Below are 22,272 nucleotides of genomic sequence, written 5' to 3'. Positions count from 1 at the left end.
GAAGGCCATGCCCCCTTCCCCTGACCGCACCCCCTTTACCCTAACTGCCAATCGTTTGATGGTTTCCCTGCTTTTATGGAGTTTACCCCCAGTTCCAAGCCTCTCTTAAGGCTTAGTTGCTGGCAGTAAGAGCTTTAAGGCAAAATATGCTGATATTTGGGACAATTTTGGCCCCTCCCCTTTTGCCTTCAGCCCCGCCCAGCACTGGATGGTGGCCCCTGAGAACTTCTCCAAAATGCAATTCGCTCCTCAAGCCGAAAGACATTTTGCTTGGCTCTCGGTAGGGTTCCTTGACCTTCAGTCAAGTCTTTGTCATTCCTCCCTTCTCCAAAGTGATGCCAGTAGCTAAATATACTTGGGGATGTTGAAGAATGTTCTTTCTGCCTTTCATGTGTGCAGAGAAAACGCATGAACTCCAAATATTAACAAACCACACAAATGATGTCTCTCCTCTCTCCTTTCCCCATTAAGTACAAATGGTTGCTTGGCAGGAAATTGTCTAGCCATCTGTGAGCTTCACTATATTAAACAAAAAACCTGCATCCTTACCGGGGGGGGGGTTGCTTCACGTTTCTTTCCGCGATTACAATGGGTTTCTTTATACAGCGGACACATGATTTGAGTTGAATGGATCTGAAAACCTTCCTTTTTCTATCTTTTCCATTACACAGCACCATCTAGGGGCTGGATTATAGCACAACACCAGCATTTCACATGGCGGACTGATTAGAAAGTGGGATAAAGGGGGGAGCGCGGGAAGTGTCCTGGAGGTTGACGATGTTGTGTAGTGAATGACGTAGAGAACCCATTAACTTCCATGAATGACCAATCACAAGCGTGCAATAAATCACTTTTGTAGAGAAGCCCTGTGTGTATAATAGGGACATGGGGGAGACAAAAGCCAACAATCGTATTGTTCCAAAGACATGGAGGGTGGGGGGATGTGTTTCTTCACCATACTTGCATGTAGGGAAAACATGATTCATGGCCATGACAAAGTCCTGGCCCCAAAACACAGCTTGTTCACCAGTGCCTCATACCTATCCATGGATTCACTTGAATATCTGACTGGTGGACAGATAGATGAAAATGTCAACCCAGTGTGCAGCTGCTGTAAAGAAGTCAAACTCCATGTTAGGCATTATTAGAAAGGGAATTGAAAATAAAACTGCCGGTATCATATTGTCTTTATACAAATCTATGGTGCAACCACGCTTAGAATGCTGTGTACAGTTCTGGTTACCACACCTAAAAAGTATTATAGAGCTGGGAAAAGTGCAGGAAAGGGCAACTAAAATGATCAAGGGGCTGGAGCATCTCCCCTATGAGGGAGGGTTACATCAACTGGCATTGTTTAGCTTGGAAAAAAGGAGGCTAAGGGGAGACATCACAGAGGTGTACAAAATTATGCATGGTATGGGGAATGTGGATAGGGAGACATTTTTTCTCCCTCACCCGTAATACGAGAACCCGGGATCATCCCATGAAGCTGATTGGTGGGAGATTCATGACAAATAAAAGGAAGTACTTCTTCACACAGCGCATAGTTAAACTATGGAATTTGCTACCACAAGGTGTGGTGAGGGCCACCAATTTGGATGGCTTTAAAAAGGGTTGGATATATTCCTGGAGAAGGCTATCAATGGCTAATAGTCCTGATGGCTATGTGCTACCTCCAGTATCTGAGCCAATAAGCCTATATGCCTCAGTTGCTGGGGAACATGGGTAGGAGGGTGCTGTTGCACCATGTCCTGCTTTGTTGGTCCCTGGCCGACGACTGGTTGGCCACTGTGTAAACAGAGTGCTGGACTAGATGGACCCTTGGTCTGATCCAGCATGGCACTTCTAGGAGCATTAAAATCAGGCTTTATTAAATTTATATCCTTCCTTTCCACTAAATCTCAAACTGGGGAGAGGCAACGAGCGGGGTACCACAGGGCTCAGTCCTGGGCCCAGTGCTCTTCAACATTTTTGTTAATGATTTGGACGAGGAAGTGCAGGGAACACTTATCAAATTTGCAGATGACACAAAATTGGGTGGGATAACTAATACCCTGGAAGACAGAAACAAACTTCAAAGTGATCTTGATAGGCTGGAGTGCTGGGCTGAAAACAACAGAATGAAATTTAATAGGGATAAATGGCAAGTTCTACATTTAGGAAATAGAAACCAAATGCACAGTTACAAGATGGGGGATGCTTGGCTCAGCAATACTACAAACAAGAAGGATCTTGGAATTGTTGTAGGTCGCAAGCTGAATATGAGCCAACAGTGCGATATGGCTGCAAGAAAGGCAAATGCTATTCATAGAATCATAGAATAGCAGAGTTAGAAGGGGCCTACAAGGCCATCGAGTCCAACCCCCAGCTCAATGCAGGAATCCACCCTAAAGCATCCCTGACAGATGCTTGTCCAGCTGCCTCTTGAAGGCCTCTAGTGTGGGAGAGCCCACAACCTCCCTAGGTAACTGATTCCATTGTCGTACTGCTCTAACAGTCAGGAAGTTTTTCCTGATGTCCAGCTGGAATCTGGCTTCCAGATTCCAGCTGGACTGGATTTTGGGCTGCATTAATAGAAGTATAGCTTCCAAATCATGTGAGGTACTGGTTCCTCTCTATTCAGCCCTGTTTGGCCTCATCTAGAGTATTGCGTCCAGTTCTGGGCTCCACAATTCAAGAAGGACGCAGACAAGCTGGAGCGTGTTCAGAGGAGGGCAACCAGGATGATCAGGGGTCTCGAAACAAAGCCCTATGAAGAGAGACTGAAAGAACTGGGCATGTTTAGCCTGGAGAAGAGAAGATTGAGGGGAGCCATGACAGCACTCTTCAAATACTTAAAAGGTTGTCACACAGAGGAGGGCCAGGATCTCGTCTCGATCCTCCCAGAGTGCAGGACACGGAATAACGGGCTCAAGTTAAAGGAAGCCAGATTCCAGCTGAACATCAGGAAAAACTTCCTGACTGTTAGAGCAGTATGACAATGGAATCAGTTACCTAGGGAGGTTGTGGGCTCTCCCACACTAGAGGCAGGCAGCTGGACAAGCATCTGTCAGGGATGCTTTAGGATGGATTCCTGCATTGAGCAGGGGGTTGTACTTGATGGCCTTGTAGGCCCCTTCCAACTCTGCTATTCTATGATAAATTAGTGCTCAAAGCAGCTAACAATAAAATGCAGGAATTTCAATGAAATGCTCATTATTCATTAATCAATTAAATACGTCCAATAAAACCACGTAAAACAAAACATAAATACAGAGCTTCTCTACATTAAGTAAAAATCCTGCATTTCTTCTTCTGGAGTCTTTCCATCTTTACGATGAGCTGCTTTAGACAGCGAACACAGGATTTGGAATTGAAAACTTCTGTTCTCAGCAATGCTCTATATATTCAATGAAACATCACCAACTAGTGGCTGAATTATATCACAAAGCCAGCATTTCATACTGCCTAGCCTGTCTGGTAGTGGCTCCCCACAATCTCAAAACAGGAGTCTTTCCCAGATCTACTGGAGATGCCAGGGATTAAACGTGGGACTTCTTGCATCCAAATGATGTGCGCTACTGCTGAGTTACCATCCTTCTTCATCTCCTTTCTTCAGCTCTCTGTTATCCAAGCTGGAACAGGTGGGCTGCTCTTTCTTCCGCTACTTGAACAAGTTCGATGCCTCCCCTAAAAGAGCCCCTCTCAGGCAACTGCATTGGGCCACCTGGTGCAAATGCCGTCCTGCGTGTTCTTCCTTGATACGGCTTCATGCTGAGGCAAGACTCGGTAGGTGGCATTCTGTTCACCCCGGCTGCTTTGAATGTTTTCCATGTTGTTCGAGCTATTCACAGAAATGAGGCTGTAATTGCATTGTTAACCCAAATGAGTCTTACACAAATAAGAATGTGGAGAGTGGAAAAACAGTGCCACCTCCTTGGGGGACAATGCTCCAGCCAATGCTAGATGAGGCGTTCAGAGGAAAGCGGCTCAAAACGGAGGCCATTTCACAATAACCATTGTAAGAAAGAGAGAGAATTAGATGCTCCATTTAAACATCCTGCCTTTGCTTCAATAGCTGTACTAAGGCATCTAAGCTCTCATTTCCCAAGATAGAAGACTTTTTAGTTTACTACAAAGCTTTTAACACACACGCACACATTTTTCTTTTTTGAAGGCAGAGGTACAGTGCATTGGATTGATTCTGATTTCAGCCCGTAGCCTTGTCTTTCCTGCAGATGGGCTGGTCATTGGAGTTAATAAATAATTACCTGAATTGCTAGGTTTGCTATTATAAATTAGATTCTGAACTCTGAGAGACTTGTTGCTTTCTAGAGAATGCAAGGAAATCGTGTGTGTGACATCACGGTCAGGATACCTGTGTAATGCTTAAACTCCCCAGACCCACCTACAGAATCTAAGAAGAATCTGCAGTTTCTGCTAACTTTTCTTCATTAATACTACTACAGATAACAGTCTGGTCGTAATGGGGAATTTTAGCCTGTAGTGTTCAATAACTTAGTGAGTTGAGAAAGTATATGCCTGCTATCTTCAGGTCTACTCTCTTCTGTTTTTTTTATGATCAAGGCCACCATTCAGGGTTCAATTGTTCTTCCATCGTGGTGTAAAAACTTCCATAAAAATACAGTCCTCACAAATCATAATAATACAAACATCCAGTTTTATATATTATTATATTCTATTAAAATTGGGCAGTAGAAAAGTATACTTCAGCATTAATTAAATAAAAGCAACAGCAATTTATAAAAAGCAGATACAATTGTGGGGCCATCCCTGAAAAGGCCCTGTTTATGTGTGCAAGTAATATATGTGCTTGTTGAAGCTGATAAAATATTGGTTTCCTATGTCATTTTAATGTGACTTGCACGTGTGGGTGTGAGTGCTGTGGTTTTACTCGCTAGACTGTTGGGCCCAATACATATGTAAGTCAGGGTTGGCCCAAGACATTTTGTTGCCTAAGGCAGAGTAACAAATGACTCCCCGCCCCCTGCCCCACAAGTCAAGATGCATAAGGTACCAGCTCCAGGTTTTGTGGGGGCTTGGGCAAGACACTCCCAGTCTCTTAGTGAGTTTACCTTTTTACCACCATTGTCCCCAGCTGCTTCTGCTGCTCCTTTTCCTCATCATTGCTATTGTCTGCTTCTTTGACCACATTCGTGGAGTGAGTGACCAATGTAACATGAGTAGTTTAGTTGATCAGTGGTGGCAGGGACCAGTGGGCCTCCTCCTTATCTTCGAAAGAGAATCTCCTTTCTCTCAGTAATGAGCATTGTAAACTAGGGTGACCATATTTGGGAAACCAAAAAAGAGGACACCTAGTGTGTGTGTGGGGAAGCAGCTTTCTGAGTCCTGCAGAAAGTACGTTATTCCCCCGCCACCTTAAAGAACTCGATTGGAGTGGAGGAGGGGAAAGGATTTCATTCTGCACCACCACCATCCACTCCAATTGGGGCCTTTTCTATAATGTCCACGAATGACCCACTTTCCCCTTTAAGACCTCAATTGGAGCTCGGGGTGGGGGAATGATGTGCCTCAAGAAAGCATGTCATTCATTCCTGCCATGCTAATGGCAGCCTTAAAGGGGAAGGTGTGTCATTCCAGGACATTATTGAAAATTATAGAAAATCCCCCCTGACACCATGGAAAGAACAAAAACCAGGACAAATCCGGGGAAATCCTGACAGTTGGTCACCCTATGTAAACGTATGGACCAAAAGGCTTGTGTTCATCCACTTTCCATTGGTCTATACCTGCTCCTTGAACGGGAGTGAGCACTTATACCCAAGCAATTTATTTTTAAAAATATATTTCAGTTGTACCTGGGAAGAGTCAACTCATTTCTTCCTTTGAACTTGCAAAAGCTCACTATGACAACATTAATTTCCTTTGCACACAGGCTATTTGCACACATGAGGAAAGGGGATTGATCTCAATTAGACTGAAGTGCAAAGACATCACTCCAGTAAAAGACTTATAATCAGGTTGTTGAAAAAGGAGTGCAATTATTCATTGACCGTCTCCTGAAATGGGCCAGACACTAAGCTAGCATTAGAATGGGTCTTGCGTGGTCAGAAAGACAGACAGAATTGAGATCATCTTCTAGTGAATGCCTGAATTACTCTTGACATCAAGGGGAGAGAAAAAAATGAGTGGTTGACATGGGAACCAAATGTATATTCATTTTTATTTAGCTTTAAATCTCCCCCCAAGGTGCTCTTATTGATCCAGAGCTGATTTGAAACTGTCAATCACATTCAAATAGGTTACTGGGTTGCCTTAGTGGTTGAGGATTTATCTAATCTTAGGTTATGCATAGTTATAATTGCCTGCAATGAAATACCCACTGAGCCACTTATCAGCTGTCAAAAATTAATAAACGATTGAATCTGTCTTGCTCTCCAGCAACAAAAGCAGTTCATTGAGAATTTATTTAGGCTGCAACCATGTGCACCCTTACCTGGAAGAAAGCCTCACTGAAATCAATGGGACTTACTTTTGAATAGACATATAGCTTTTCCACATGAGGCTGTTAATCAGCTGTTAATATGCTATATGTACTTTTGGTTTTGTTGCAGAATTGAGATCCAAGCACTATATGAGGAGCATTTCCTTTTCTGCTATATAACCTTTAGGTGGCACTGTGGTATAACAGAATAGCACAAATAAAAAAGTAAAAAAATGTTTCAGTTTTACAATTAAATACCACACTCTCCCTGCTCTAAAAAAACAAAAACCTCACCAAAACTGCTCTTTAGACAAAGAAGTGAAACTAGAGGGTCACAATAAACAACAGTGAATAGGGAATATCAAGCATACGATAAATCCCCTGCATCTACTTTTAGTTTTGACACAGAATTGAGATCTGAGCACTACATGAGTGTTTCCTTTCCTGCTTTTTCACTTCCTAACCTCTAGGTGGCATTGTGGTATAATAGCGTGTGTGTCTTTCATTTTCAAAATTAAATGCCATATCTTCCCTGTTCTAAAAAAAAAAAAACCCTCTCCAAAAATGCTTGTTAGATATAGAAGTGATACTGGAGGGTCACAGCATCCTCATATAGTGCTTGGATCTCAAGATAATGATAGCCAGTGATTGATCACTGGCTATCATTATCTTGTTTTTCAATGAAAGCTGTCTTCTTACATTATATGGTTGCAAGTTTTCTGTCTAATTAGTGTGAATGAGTCTATGGCCCCATTCAGAAGACACGCTAAACCATGCTGCTTAACCACAAAATGGTTAACAGAATGCTTAACAGTGGTTAACGGTGTCGTCTGACACACGTTTTCCCTGACCATCTAACCAGATTGTGGTTTTCCCTAACCACATTGTGGTTAGGCTCACTAACCATGTTGTGCAACATAGTTAGCGGCACTAACCAAAGGTAAAAGTGTCATATGTCTCTGGTTAAGGGGCCGTGGTTAAGGCATAGAGCTTCCAGTACAGAGTTGCCTAACTAGGCGGGGCCGCTCTAGCTAGCGGGCTCTATGGCTGCTCTGGACTGCTGATTGATACGCTCACAGCAGCTGCCATTTCGTGTTTCGCATTAGCTTTTTGGAGCGATTTTTGCTCTTCTTAGCAGAGCATGCTTACAGTAGAGCTTTTTAAATCTCCACTTGCAATTTCCCCATACAAAGCATCCGTTTTGCCTACCTCGTTGAAGCACCATTACACCCCTCAGGTTCTGAGTACTGTGGCAGCGCTGCCTGATGATGCAGCTAGCACAGCCGTCCTGGAAGGCTTCCGCCTCCCCTGTGATGATTGTAGAGGTATAGCAGGCATGGCAATGCAGAAAGCAAAGGAACGGCTCACTAACCGGGGTGATGCATGCATGGAATTTCTGATTTCCTTGGTGCCTGCTCTAAAATGATGGCTGTAACTGCCAGGGCCCCTAGCACTAGGGCTGCTGGGATACAGGGTGGATCAGTTGGAGGAATCAGGTGTTCCACTAACCACTTTATGGTTAGCGTGTAGTTAAGGAAAACTTAACCACAAAAGGGTTAAACGTGTTGTCTACAAGCATTCCGCATGGTTAGCTTTAACCACAGTTGAATATGGTTAAGCTAACCACACAGCCCAGATTGTCGTCTGAAGCAGGTCTATATGGTTTTGATGAGAAAGTGTTGAGAAAGTGTTACAGCCTGGGATTTGACAAAAGAATGTTAATGTTCTTTTAATGGCCATGCATGGTCCCTTGGTAGGGATTGAGAGAATGCTTGACAGACTGTAGGTGAGTGACAGCAGTTTTAACCATTTTGAATTTGGTCTGTGAGCTGTGAGCTGGCTGAAGGCACCTTGTGGCATGCAATAAGCCTTCTCAAGTGGAGAAGTTGCTCTGCTGCCTTCTAGGGGTGCCTGCAGTCCGCTTAGACTCTACTTGTACATTTGCAAATAAACCAAATGCTAAGTAGACACATCTCCAGTGCTCTTTCATTCAAAGAGCATCAAGCCCAGTGATGCTGCCCTTGGAAATTGAACCTCTCTCGGGGAAGTGGCAAGCACACAACAATATTTTGTTTCGTTGGATTTGTTTATAGTTTGCTTATAATTAGTATAATGTGCTCTTCCTTTCAGAGTTTGGACATTCTGTCCATTATCCAATGGAGCTTTCCGTTCTTTTTGCTTTTGTTTCCTGGGATGATGATAATAGGTAAAAGTGCCAGAAGGATGGTGTCATCACTATGATTCAGCACAAGTTTGGCAGTCGCTGCTACAAAGTGACCTGCACCCCCTGAGATCAGAATAGAAATCAACTACTTATGAAATGGAGGAAATGTGGGAGCACTGCAATGGGGGAACACTATCACTGTTCTCAGGATCTGACATGGCACAGCTTATCAGACTGCATATAATCATAATAATTTTAAGAATCTATATAGCATCGTCAAGCCTTGGCCAAGCTCCAAAACAGATCATAGATGGGAGTCCTGACTTGGTGCAGGCAGGCAAAGTTTCAAAGGACCAGAGGCAGATGATGTGGTCAAAGACAGGCTGGTGGACAGGCTCTGGATCAAGCAGACAAAGGAGTCTGTGTGGCAACTCAGTGAGACAAGTTGCTCAGACTGAGGAGCGCAACAGATATACAGAGCCAGATAGGCCCCCATTGGTTCCTTGGGCCACATGGTCCAGCTGATTTGATAAGCCACGGTAGTATCTCTGGCCATAGCATTATAAGGATGGTGCCACAGCACAGGAAAAATTAACCTGCCTTGGTAGCATAAGATACCTGGTCTTTGTTGTATGAATCCTGAGTTCATGTCTCTTGGCAACTTACTAGTGCTTTCTAGTGTTCAAAACATTTCTCATAAATTCAGGTGCTCCTTGGTACAACCATACAAGGTACATCAGGATTATTATCCACCTGTCACAGATGGGGGAGTCATATATCAAGAAAATGGCTGGCCTAAGGCTACCTAGGGAGCAACCCTATGGCCCCTAGACACTGTCTGAGGGGCCATAGGATAATGGGGATTCCCCCCTCCAAGATCGGAGAGCGCCCCAACCTCAGAAGGGGGAGTCGGAAACCTGCCCCCCTTCACAGTTGGCACAGGCAGAACCATACCAGCAGGCCCCCAAGTTTGGAAAATCGACCTCTGAAAAATGGGAAAGGGGGCATTTCAGTGGGCGGGGAGGGGGAGAAGATCAGAGAGGCCAGGATACAAGCTATCCTGAGCCTCCTTCCCTCTCCCTTTGAAGCACTGTTGCTAGATGGGGGGGGGGGAAAGCTTATCTAGCAAAGAATGCAACCATCATAGGACGGGGAGGTGAAGAACGCCTCCACCTCTCTGCCAGCTTCAGCCTGTCAAGGCGTTGGATACATGGATGCCTCCAAGTTCAGAGGCTTTTCTCTTGCAAGGTGCAACTTGGCTGAGGTGAGATTTGAAACAGGGACTTCTCATCTACTGCATTGCACCAGTTCTATAGCTGGCTCACCATTTTGATTGGTGGAGAGCTATTCATAAATGTAGAGTGACGTGTTTTGCAGCATCTAAATGGGGGGAAATATGGTCTTTTTTTTTAACATTGGAAGAAAACGTATTATTCATATCTATCTAAAATGCTCCCCATATGGTAGAACATAATGCTGCTCATCCCTGTCCCTCCCCTGACATAGATTGAAGCTGTTTGCTCATTGCCATAGTATAGGACATTTCTTTTGATGATGTAACATTCCTTTTCCTTTCACCAAAATGTTGGAGGAAAACGTCTGATTCCATTTTCATTGACAAAAACCTTCTTCTGTATAAACAGACTGGTGCCAGTGCAATTAATGGCCTGATGGTCAAGCATACAATAACAAAATAAATGTTGGAATGTCCTAATTTTTGCATGCTTGCTTTTAATTGAGTCAGTTCAGGGGGAGGGGTCCATGCTATATATAAGCCTTCCACAGCCCAGGATTTCAACAATCATCAGCCCCAGGGTTCAGGAATGCAGGAACTTATCCAAAACATCTGAAGGGCACCAGGTTGAGAAAGCTGCTATATAAAATATCTTCATCATCATTATTAGACAATCACAAAACAAAATTGAATGAATATAACTTCAAAATGCAAGCACATTTGATTTACACCATTAGATGTCTAGTATTAATAACAATGTTTTAAAACTTTGCAACCCTTAGCGTTATGCTAAGCTTAGATCCACCCAATCAAAAGGTAAGAAGGAATCCACCAGGTTTTTCTTGGGAAAGAGCCTAACAATATGTATAACCAACATTCCCTAAACATAAATGTATAATTTGCCTGAGAAGGATTAATAAATTTGGCATGCAGACGCGTGCCAGCGGTTGAAGAGTGAAATTCAGCAAATTGTAGAATTTTGTGCCCAAAATAAAAACTATAAGGAATAGAGAAGTCTCTTTTGTCATTTGCAATAGGCTCAGAACCACTTGCACTGACCACACGTCATTCCTCCCTTATACACGTTATTTTTCTGCAAGGGTCATTGATCAAGCACTGTCAATGCGTTAAGAGAAGATCACCTGCCCTCTAGTGGCAAACATCAGTTTAGGAAAATCAACCATTAGCAAAGTTTAATGAGGTTATACATTTTTATAATCTCAACATGAGTATTACAGAGCCAAAGTCTCAAATTTGGACATTTTATCATGGTACTCTGTATTCCTCTGGCTACAGAAAGCTGCTATATAAAATATCTTCATCATCATCATCATTAGACAATCACAAAACAAAATTAAACGAATATAACTTCAAAATGCAAGCGCAACTAACTACCTGCCTGGCTGGCTGACTGCTCAGGAGCTTCCCTGTAGTGTCTTCATCTATGGTTAATGGCTACTGTGTATTAATTACAGACAGGGAAGATTTGAATGTGATGTGAAGTTTTGGGTTTGTTTGTTATTTCTAATTAGAAAGCCATTTTTCAAATCTACAGTGGCAAAGGCAGCAGCCTGCCTAAGTGCAGGAAAGGGCGACTAAAATTATCAAAGGGCTGAAGCATCCCTGCTATGACGGAAGCTTCAGCTTAGAAAAAAGTCGAGTAAGGGGAGACATGATAAAGGTGTAAAAAATTATGCATGGTGTGGAGAAAGTGGATTGGGAGACATTTTTTTCTACCTCTCCCGTAATACTAGAACCGAAGGTGATCCCATGATGCTGATTGGTGGGAGATCCAGGACAGATAAAAGGAAATACTTCTTCACACAGCGTATAGTTAAAACTATGGAACTCATGACCACAAGATGTAGTGATGGCCACTGTGGCGTTACCCACATTTCTATTCCCTTAGGTATGTCTGAGTATGTCTAAGGAGTATGGAACGTTGGACTGAGTGGGTGTGGCTGGTGATGTTGTGGAAAGGGGGGAGGATTATATATATGGGGGAGCTGAGTGGTTTGAGGTGTTTGGTTGGTGGTTGGGTTTGGAGGGTAGATGTGTTTAGCTGAGTGATTTCTTATCAGGTGTTGTGCGAGGAGTGAGTGAAAATAAGATCATAGGGGCTAAGGATTGTTATTATTAGATTGGTTACTACCAGTATTCTTAAGAATAGGCAGGATTGGAATATAATTCGAAGGAACTAAGAACTGTAAACAACAATAAACATTTTCTTTATTTTGCTACCATAAAACCACGTGTCAGATTGGCTGTGTCTCCTGCTTTATTGGTTCGTAAATAAGCACATGACGTCAAACCTTCAGCCTGCTATATTCACAGAAAAGCCTTTTCGAAATCTCCTTACCTTTCCCCTCTGCTAGAGGGGAAAGGTTATACTTTTCTTTTTACCCCTTCCTCAGGTATTTAAGTGGTGGTGCTCAGCCTGAGGGAGGTGTGCGCGTCAAAGCCTTGTGTGTGAGGTGGCGGCATCACAGCCACCAATTTGGATGGCTTTAAAAAGGGGTTGGATAAATTCCTGGAGAAGGCTATCAATGGCAACTAGTCCTGATGGCTATGTGCCACCTCCAGTATCAGAGGCAGTAAGCCTATGTGCACTAGTTGCTGGAGAACAGGGATGGGAGGTTGCTGTTGCACTCACGTTTTGTTTGTGGGTTCCTGGTCAACAGCTGGTTGGCCACTGTGTGAACAGGATACTGGGTAGAGGGACCCTTGGTCTGATCCAGCGTGGCACTTTTTACGTTCTTAAACAGTTTTAAGTTTAAAATGATGATGGCTGTCTCAGGCTGCAATCCTACGCCAGTGATCAGGAATTCTGGGAGTTGTATTCATTCGTTTGTTTGTTTGTTACATTTGAATCCCATCTTTTCCTCCAAGGAGCCTATGGTGGGATGTGCTTGTACATAATCCTTCTCCTCTCCATTTTATCTTCACAACAACCCTGTGAGGTAGACAGTGACTAGTTGAGAGTCAGTGACTGGCCCAAAGTCACCCAGTGAGTTTCACGGCCCAGTGGGCACTTGAACCCCAGTCCTAATCCAATACTTCAACCACTACGCCAGACTGGTTCTGGGGTGGGGGTGGGCAGAAGGTAGATCTGGATCTACTGGTAGATCTCTGAGTTACTTGCAGTAGATTGGCAAGGATTTCTGACTCCCAATTATTTAGCAACAACAGCAACAAAGTAATTCCGTCCCCTCCCAAACTATACTGCTGAAAAGAAGAAAGTGCGGGATAACTGAGAGTGGATTTTTGTACAGAAAGTCTGTGAATTCCATTCAGTTCTAGTACTCAAAACACATTCCTGGGCTCAATTTTTTAAAAAATCTAAATGTATGCCTTCTGCATGAGGCTCCAGTTGGAATTCGGCGTTATAGGGCAAAAAATAAAGAAGATCCCATAAGCCTGAAGACTGCCCTATACGGAAGTCTGTCCACCCAATTGGGGAAAGCTGCTATGACCACATATCTCTGAGCAAGTCTTATTACATTCAATTAATACTTCTAAATATGTGTTTCTTTCTTTACAACATTTGTATAGCAGTCCACATCTAAACAGATTCTGGAGCAGTGAGCAAGAGATAAAATATATAAACATATAATAATAATAATAATAATAATAATAATAATAATAATAATAATAATAATAATAAAATTTATTTATTTGTTACCCGCCTCTCCCTCTGGAAAGAATAAACATGATATTATAATTATTCTTTTTAAAAACAAAGTGCCAACCTGTGGCTGGTCAATCAAGGATGGCTTCCTGGAATAGAACTGTTTTCAGTAGGTGCTGAAAACATGCAGTGTTGGTGGCTGCCTGATCTCCAGAGGCTGGTAGTTCCACTGGACGGGGGCCACCACACTGAAGGCTCTTCTTTGAGTGGACTCCCTTCAGGCTATAGGTCTGTGTGGAACCACCAAAAGCATGCCCTCTGATGACCTCAGTTACCTCAGAGTAGACACTAGCGACTGGCAGATCAATCTATTTCTGGTCCATGTGAGTTTCGCATGTGTTCAATCATGAGTCCATTCTGTCCTATTTTTGGGGGGAGGGTATTTAAATTTTACATATTTTCCTTAAAATACCCCAGATACGCATGTTTGTATGCATTTTTGAGGTAAGAACTGCATTACAAAATACATGGAGCTGTACAGTCTGAAGGATAACTGCATTCCAATTTTCACATTAGTCCAGGGAAATGCAAATTAGGTCAGTTTCCTTAAAAATGCAGATCAAATAAAAGTCACTAATATCCTGAGTAGACACACACAGGACTATACTGTTAAATTGTGGAGTGATTTTTTTAAAAAAAAATCTTCGGTGGTCTTTAGTTATGAAAGGTGGCGTATAATTCTCTCTATTCCTGATGTGCATTCTGTAAGTGCCATTGCTCATGTATCCAAAACTGTACCACCCACCCACAAGAACGAAGTATCAGCAGGACTGAGGTTACCCAAAAGTTTGCAAAAGTACAAAAATCTGGTTGGGAAAATTCTCCTGACGGATGGGCAAAACCATAAACAGCCTACTGAGGTTACAGCAAGTTCAGTAGCCAAGCTTGTTGACTGAAGGGGCAGTGAAATGGGAAAACTGGATGGGAGTGGGAATGGAATGGTGGATCATGGAGGAGAGTGGCTAGTTGACTGGAACGGTGGAGAGGAGAACTCATCGCAGCAAGATTTAGTTGCAGGTCTTCATGTATGGAAAAAAAAAAAAAGACAAACGATAATCTCAGAAATCAAGTGGCACCCCTTGGTAAGTCTGGGAGAAATTCTGGCTGATCGTGTTCCTGATTTGCAGAAGTCAGCAAGTGAATCCTTATGGCATTTCAACAAACATTACCCGCCTGCTAATATCTGTATAACATGCCACTATTAAAAGCACTGACAAATTTACTAGCTGAAAAGTTGGCAAGCCAAATGCAGCCTCTCTCTGGGTGTACAAGACTGGGAAATCTGGCTGGGGATGCTGGGAGTTGTAGAACTTTTACTGTCTAAACATGTGTAGGATTGCAGTTTAAGAGATTATGAGCTAATATGATGGCAGCCCTGCATTAACAACAATGCAGCAGGGTCTTGCTATTTACTGTTTTACTCTGTACAGCACCATGTACACTGATGGTGCTATATAAATAAATAATAATAATAATAATAATAATAATAACAACACCTGGCAGAGTCAGATGAGAACTTGAACTGAAAAGTAGCAATTTCTCTATCAGTTCATCAAAGAGTGGTTGGTGAAATGACTATAATGCATGTGTAGTTTCTATTAGATCCCTGATAAAACAGCAGCATTCTTTCCTTTGGGAGATGTATTGCCTGACACTGGTAGGACTTTGCAAAGCAGTAATGAGAATTCACATTTCAAGTGTCAGACGCCAGAAGTGGAAAGAGCAATGTACGATGGAGACAAATGTAATCCGTTTTTTCAGTGAGTTGGCGATGGCGTGAAGGAGGAATCACTGCTTGGGTTTATATTACCATTCCACTTAGCAGTAAACATATTTTCCAGGTTTATGTCTTGTTTCAATAACCTACAAAAACATGTTTCACTAGAGCAGATCGTGGGTAAAAATATGTGTGTATACCACGTAAAGTGAAGCCTCTTCTCAGACCATTTTCGGCTCTCTCAAAAACTATTGTCTGTCTTCAGCGTTTGTTTTTTTATAACCCAGACATAAATCCTGAAGCAAGCTTGTGAACATTTAGTTGAAATGAAAATGTGAAGATGTTTGCCCAGCTGCAACCATGGGCAGCGCACTAGTTAAGATGGTGGGTGAAGCTTCTCCATATATAGCTATCCTTTCTGAAGAAGTCAGTCCGTTACATGGGATTACATATTGCCCCAGTTTGAACATGCATTTCCCAGCTTGCTAAACTATAGTTTAGAAGCCTGGAATAAATGCCAGGGCCATGCACTGGCCCCTTTCCTCATCTCCCTGGACCAATTGTGATTTAACATCCTAATGAGCAAGCTGGCATTAAACCGACCTTCCCTGATATTGGACATCATGGAGAACCATAGCTAACCAGGATCAGCATTCAAGGGAGGGAGAAGCCAGGCCAAGGGAGAACAGCATGGTCCCAATGCTTGTTCCCAGCGGCTAAATGATGGTGTAGCAAGGCAGGCAATATGTGAATTGGACCATTGTGCGATTAGCACTAAATCAAACTAGTAATATAGTGTTAGATAAAATAATGGCTTTTTGTGTTGTCTTCTGGAAGTACTCTTTGTTCTGTTTAAATGCTTTAGATCACATATAATCCCCACACATTTTGGTATCTGCCTTATAGGCACCTATTGAATAGCTCCCATGATAAGTATACATTTTGTACCCCCGTGCCTCAAGCCTGGGGAAATTACAGAATTGTTTTTAAGGGCAGAATCCTATGCATATTAAGAAAAAAAAAGTCCTACAATTCACAACATGCCCCAACCAGCATAGCTGGGAGATGTAGGACTGTTTTTCTGTCTAAACATGCATAGGATTGCAGTCTAAAAGACTTTAATATGTTTCATTATTGGAAGAAAAGAATAAAACAAATACAAATAAGTGCACTTATCTACATGAGCACTCATGTACTGCGTTAAAAAGAAAACAAATGTAAGACTGATTCCCACTTCCTGCACATCAGGGCCTTGCCATTTCATTTTTAAAAGCCATTTTCTCTTAGATTTGTACACACATGCTCCTTCTTAGCACAAGAAGTAATATTTTCTGGCTTAGTCTTTCATTTTCAAGGAGAAAAGAGTCATTTCCCATCTCTTTCATTACATTTCTTTGTTTATCAGGCATGAACTGAAGCACAGTTGGGACTAGTGCCACTATACAGAGATAAAGAGAAAGTTGGTCTATTGCTCCGCAGAAATAATAGTCTGACCAGAGCCTCTAAGTAAAGTGCAAAGCAGTGCAAAACTGGTTTGAGCAGAGACCATAACAGGGCAAATAAAATCAGAATGTGCACTTTCGGGAATGCTGGCTCCACAATAATGTCTCCAAATTTCTGAAAAGCTATTGTATATACGCATCCTGATTCTGTTGAATAAACACCAAAAACTACAGCTGACGTGCTCTGATAATGTGGCCATTTATATCAATCTACCAATGCAGTTTACCAGCTAATAAGCATTTGTCACTTCCCACAATTTTACATAGATAAGCAGTTGAGTTCTCTGCAGGCTTGAGATGTATTTGGTTACATTGTTAAAGTAATCAGTTCTCTTTAGAGCTGAACAAGTAGTAAATGGTACTGCTGGGGAAAATAACAAGGAGCAAACCAAGGGTTTGTGTGTGTAGCATGAAACTGACAAGGAAACCGACCACACCAACTTTGTTGGTTAAAGCCTATTACAAGTAAGCAAATTTGATCATTATGAGCTGCTTGTTTTATAGCAAAGATATCCACATGGCTTGCTGTTTTGGTTTGAAAAGGAAATATGAAACAGAAAAAGGAAGCATTGGCCCATGTTATTACAATGTTTTTTATTAGAGTGTTTGGATTTCAGTGGCTTTTGGATTTATGTACAATAAATAGTCATCTCCATTGTTTAAAATGGTGATTAGATAGTTATTTGTTTTTGTTCTGCCTCCCCCACACAGATTCTTTATTCTTGTTTAGATACAAGAATTATATTAATTGTCTTGTTTTCCTGTGACATTCCTGTTCCCCCCAGATTTACGTTCACATCAGTTCAGCACCTATTATTATTATTATTATTATTATTATTATTATTATTATTATTATTTATTTATATAGCACCATCAATGTACATGGTGCTGTACAGAGTAAAACAGTAAATAGCAAGACTCTGCCGCATAGGCTTACAATCTAATAAAATCATAGTAAAACAATAAGGAGGGGAAGAGAATGCCAACAGGTACAGGGAAGGGTAAGCAGGCACAGGGTAGGGAAAAACTAACAGTAGAAAGTAGGTTCTCAAGGTATCTACAAATGATGTGCAACCTGGTCCGATGCATATTTCTTAGACGTACAATCAACTGAAATCAATGGGACTTCCTCCCAAGTAAGTGCGCAAAGGTCCAAATATCAACCCTAGTAGCACATGAAAGCAGAACTTCCATAGCTCTCTTTACACCTTAAGCGGTTTGTTCTTTATGCTGATGGACTGTTGTTTGTCTTTCGCGATCATGTTTTTTGCTTTATGTGCCAAGTTATGTTTCCATGGGCTGAAAAGTGGGGTCAAAAGAATAAAATAAAATCTAGTGTGTGCAATATACATCCCCCTGTAGTCAACTGCAACACTCTGTTCGTTTTAATGAGTCTGCATTTCACTTTTAGATATCAATTGGATAATAATAAAGTGCTTCAAATTGCCCAGTCTGTACTGTAAACTTTTATTAAGTTTTTATTGAATTAAATTCATTATGCTCTCTGCCTTTCTTATAAGCTCTGCTGTACTGTTAAAGTGTGAGCTATTTGGCTGGAAGCTTAATAGAGCTAAAGGAAATAATCGATAATAAGCATGAAGTGTGAAATTATTAGATGGGATGTTGCTGGCATAAGTCACCCTTCCAAATTCTCAATGCACTGTGTAGTTGAAGATTAACAATCCTATTTATCTCCATCAAACCATGAACAATTAAAATAATATCTGAGCCAGGTGGGGCCTCTTTGTTTTGTACCAACCTGTGTAATACCAATGAAAGGTTTCTGAGGGGAAACATCTTTTCTCTTTTTCTTTTTCTTCTTTTTTGCAACTTTAGCCTGTCACAGCAAGGACTGATCACATTGCATTCCATGAAGTGAGTATTGTACAGCTACAATGTAGCTAGCAGATAGTATATGAATATGGTCATATATAATTGCTTAGGCTCCAATCTATAGATCCTGTAGGTTAGCAATGGGATATATATTTATTCCTGCCACACCAAGTGCTTGAGATTGAGGATCATAGTTTCATATATATATATATATATATATATATATATATATATATATATATCTCCCTTTTTAGAAAAACCACTAAGCCCTGCTTCGTAGATTAGCTAATGGGGAATACTGGTGTTTTTATTGGGTGGGATTCAGGGCACTCTTCATGCAAGCGGAAAGCACTTCGGTTTGTGCCGGGGAGTCCTCTATTTCCACCATTTCCCCTAGCTGCACCCCTCCCCCTTTCACCACATTTCACACCATTCCAGAGGGCCCCTTGACCCTTGAAAGTGGCAAGCAGCTTTTTTGGGGTGCACAAGGAACTACAGAAGGAAGGAGGAGGTGAGAAAGCCCAGACATACAAGCAGAATAATTTAGATCCAGCCTGTTTCATTTTTATCCTTTCACTTTCTAAATTCTACTGTGTCTTATTTTCCCTGTATTTCAGTATTTATCAACTCTGTTAGCCAATTCAAGCTTTGAATTGCAAGGAGGGGGGGAGGCAAAGTTCATAAATCAATCCCAGAACAGGCTTGAATGGGGCCCAGCTTCGGATCCTGCCCATTTATGAAGATCATTGGGGGTTGGGGGTTGGGCAAGACACACTAATTAGGGACTGTTCTGCTGCATAAATATATCTCTGGGCTTATAGGACAAGTGACATAATAGAAATATCAACCAATAATTTTTTCTCTGGGTTGCATGAATGGGATAGTTTGTCAGTTGGCACTAAAGCTGTATTACCGAATTTCAGCTATAGCTCCCTTCCCATTGGCTCAGAAAGAGGTCAGGATAAAATAACCGAATCAAGTATGGTTGCTGGCCCAATTCAATTGGCTCCTCCCTTCCCTATGCACAGGCTCTATGCACAGAGGTTTCCTGCTGCCAACCGTGCCAAACATATAGGTGCAATTCCTTCTGATGTTTCTACTATGAACTGCTGTACCACAGTGGCTAAGAGACTGAGCTACAAATTAGGAAGACTCTGATTCAAATGTCAGCTCTGCTATGAATTCTCTAGATGGCCTTAGGCAAGCCAGGCTCTCTCTCACACACATACTTTGTCTTCCCCATCCCAATCTGCAATATGGAGGACAATAGTAATGACTTCGCTTACAAGGCTGTTGTACAATTAGATAAACCATGCATGTGAAGTGCTTTAAACACTGGAACAGGTGTCCCCAACACAGTGCCTGTGGGCACCTCTAATGAAAGAGTCCCAACATCGTGCCCCTAGGCTCCCGTAAAACCTTTTAATATCTGTTTCTTAATATATGTATATGGATTTGTATATGCCTGTATCAATGAATATATATGAAATGCATAAAACTTTCTAGAAATTATACATAGGGTTCAATAAAAGTGGACCAACTATCCAAATAAGTATCCATTTGAAGGTATCCATTTGAAGGTATATGCCATCTGTTCAAATATTGAACGTGTTATAAGGTTCTCAATCCATTGCATTATAGGAGGTGAGTGTTGTAATATTAATCTTTTAACTGCCAAAAGGCATAGAGAATAATTTATGCTGGCAATTTGTTAATTTCCATGAAGCAGGTAAATCGTTTAAAAGAGCATGTACATCAGTGAATATCAAAGATTGTTCCAGTAGAACATTTATCTGTGTAATAGCTTCCTCAAAAAGAAGCAATTACTGGACATTGCCAAAACATATGTATAAAAGAAGCATTCGCTGCATCGCGCTGCCAGCAATTAGCTGAATTAGACAATCCTTTATTAAAGTGATGCTGTAGTGTCCAATAGACACAAAACAAAAGTTTTCACAGAATAAGATGCAGCCAAACTGGCAATCCATTGATTAAGTATTTTGTAGTGCTGCCCACAGCAGTTTCTCAACTTCCAAATGTGCCCATAGATCCCAAAAAGTTGTGGACCTCTGCACTAGAAAATGTTTCAGAAATGTTAAGTAATATTACACTATATTCTAATGAACTCCAAAAGGATCTCTCCAAGCTAGGAGAGTGGGCATCCAAATGGCAGATGTGGTTCAATGTAAGCAAGTGTAAGGTGATGCACATTGGGGCAAAAAAACCCAACTTAGTATAACCTAATTAGTATGACCTAATGGGATCTGAGCAGGTGGTGATCGAAAAAGAAAGAGATCTTGGGGTTGTGGTGGACAGATAGATGAAAATGTCCACCCAGTCTGCGGTCGCTGTAAAGAAGGCAAACTTCATGTTAGGCATTATAAGAAAAGGAATTGAGAATAAAACTGACAGTATTATATTGCCTTTATACAAATCTATGGTGCGACCATACTTAGAATACTGTGTACAATTCTGGTCACCTCACCTAAAAAAGGATATTATGGAGCTGGAAAAACTGCCGAAAAGGGCAACTAAAATGATAAAGGGGCTGGAGCATCTCACCTATGAGGGAAGGTTACATCAACTGGCATTGTTTAGCTTGGAAAAAAGGAGGCTAAGGGGAGACATCACAGAGGTGTACAAAATTATGCATGGTATGGAGAATGTGGATAGGGAGACATTTTTCTCTGTCTCTCAAAATACTAGAACCAGGGGACAACCCATGAAGCTGATTGGTGGGAGATCCAGGACAAATAAAAGGAAGTACTTCTTCACACAGTGCATAGTTAAATTATGGAACTCACTACCACAAGATGTAGTGATGGCCACCAATTTGGATGGCTTTAAAAGGGGCTTGGATAAATTCCTGGAGGCAAAGGCAATAAATGGTTACTAGCCCTGATAATTGTATGCTATCTCCAGTATTCGAGGCAGTAAGCCTGTGTGCACCAGTTGCTAGGGAACATGGGTGGGAGGGTGCTTCTTGCACTATGTCCTGCTTTTTGGTCTCTGGCAGATGGCTGGTTGGCCACTGTGTGAACAGAGTGCTGGACTGGATGGACCCTTGGTCTGATCCAGCATGGCACTTATGTTCTTAACTAGTAAAGTAAGGTTTTCCAAGGGCTAATCTTTATCTAGCCAAAATGTACCATCCACGTACAAAAGGGAGGCATCTGCAAGACAGATAAAACCTCAAGGTTTGCAGAAGTATGCAAAAACCAACCAACCCATAGATCGGAACAAAACCCTAACGATGGGCGGAAACCCACAATCATCTCAATGAGGACTGAGTGTGCTTGGTGGACATAGAATGCTGACTGATTGTGTTGAGGGCGAAGGAAAAAACACAAGACAGGGAGAACGGAAAGGCGTATCCTGGAAAAGGGCATGCACAGCTGGATGGAAGCACTTCACACTGCAATGTTTGTTGTTATTCTTCACAGAAGTGTCTTGGGCTGCTCTTCCATAAGTGAAATAGCAGCATCAGAAATAGTTCTCACTTAATATATTGATGTCACTGTTTTATTCAAAAAGACAGTGCTGCAGTGCAAGGTTACAGAATGAACACGTTTAAATTTTACCTTCTCATTAAAATCACTCGGAACATTTCATGCCCTTTCACTTTTGCAGCCTTCAGTGTCTCACCTCTGCTGACAGTGATTTTTTCTTTTAAAGAAGGAACAGAAGTA

The sequence above is a fragment of the Elgaria multicarinata genome, chromosome 2, assembly GCF_023053635.1.
Source record: "Elgaria multicarinata webbii isolate HBS135686 ecotype San Diego chromosome 2, rElgMul1.1.pri, whole genome shotgun sequence".
NCBI lineage: Eukaryota > Metazoa > Chordata > Lepidosauria > Squamata > Anguidae > Elgaria > Elgaria multicarinata.
The sequence above is the reverse complement of the archived record's forward strand: the minus strand, read 5'-3'. Positions refer to the sequence as shown.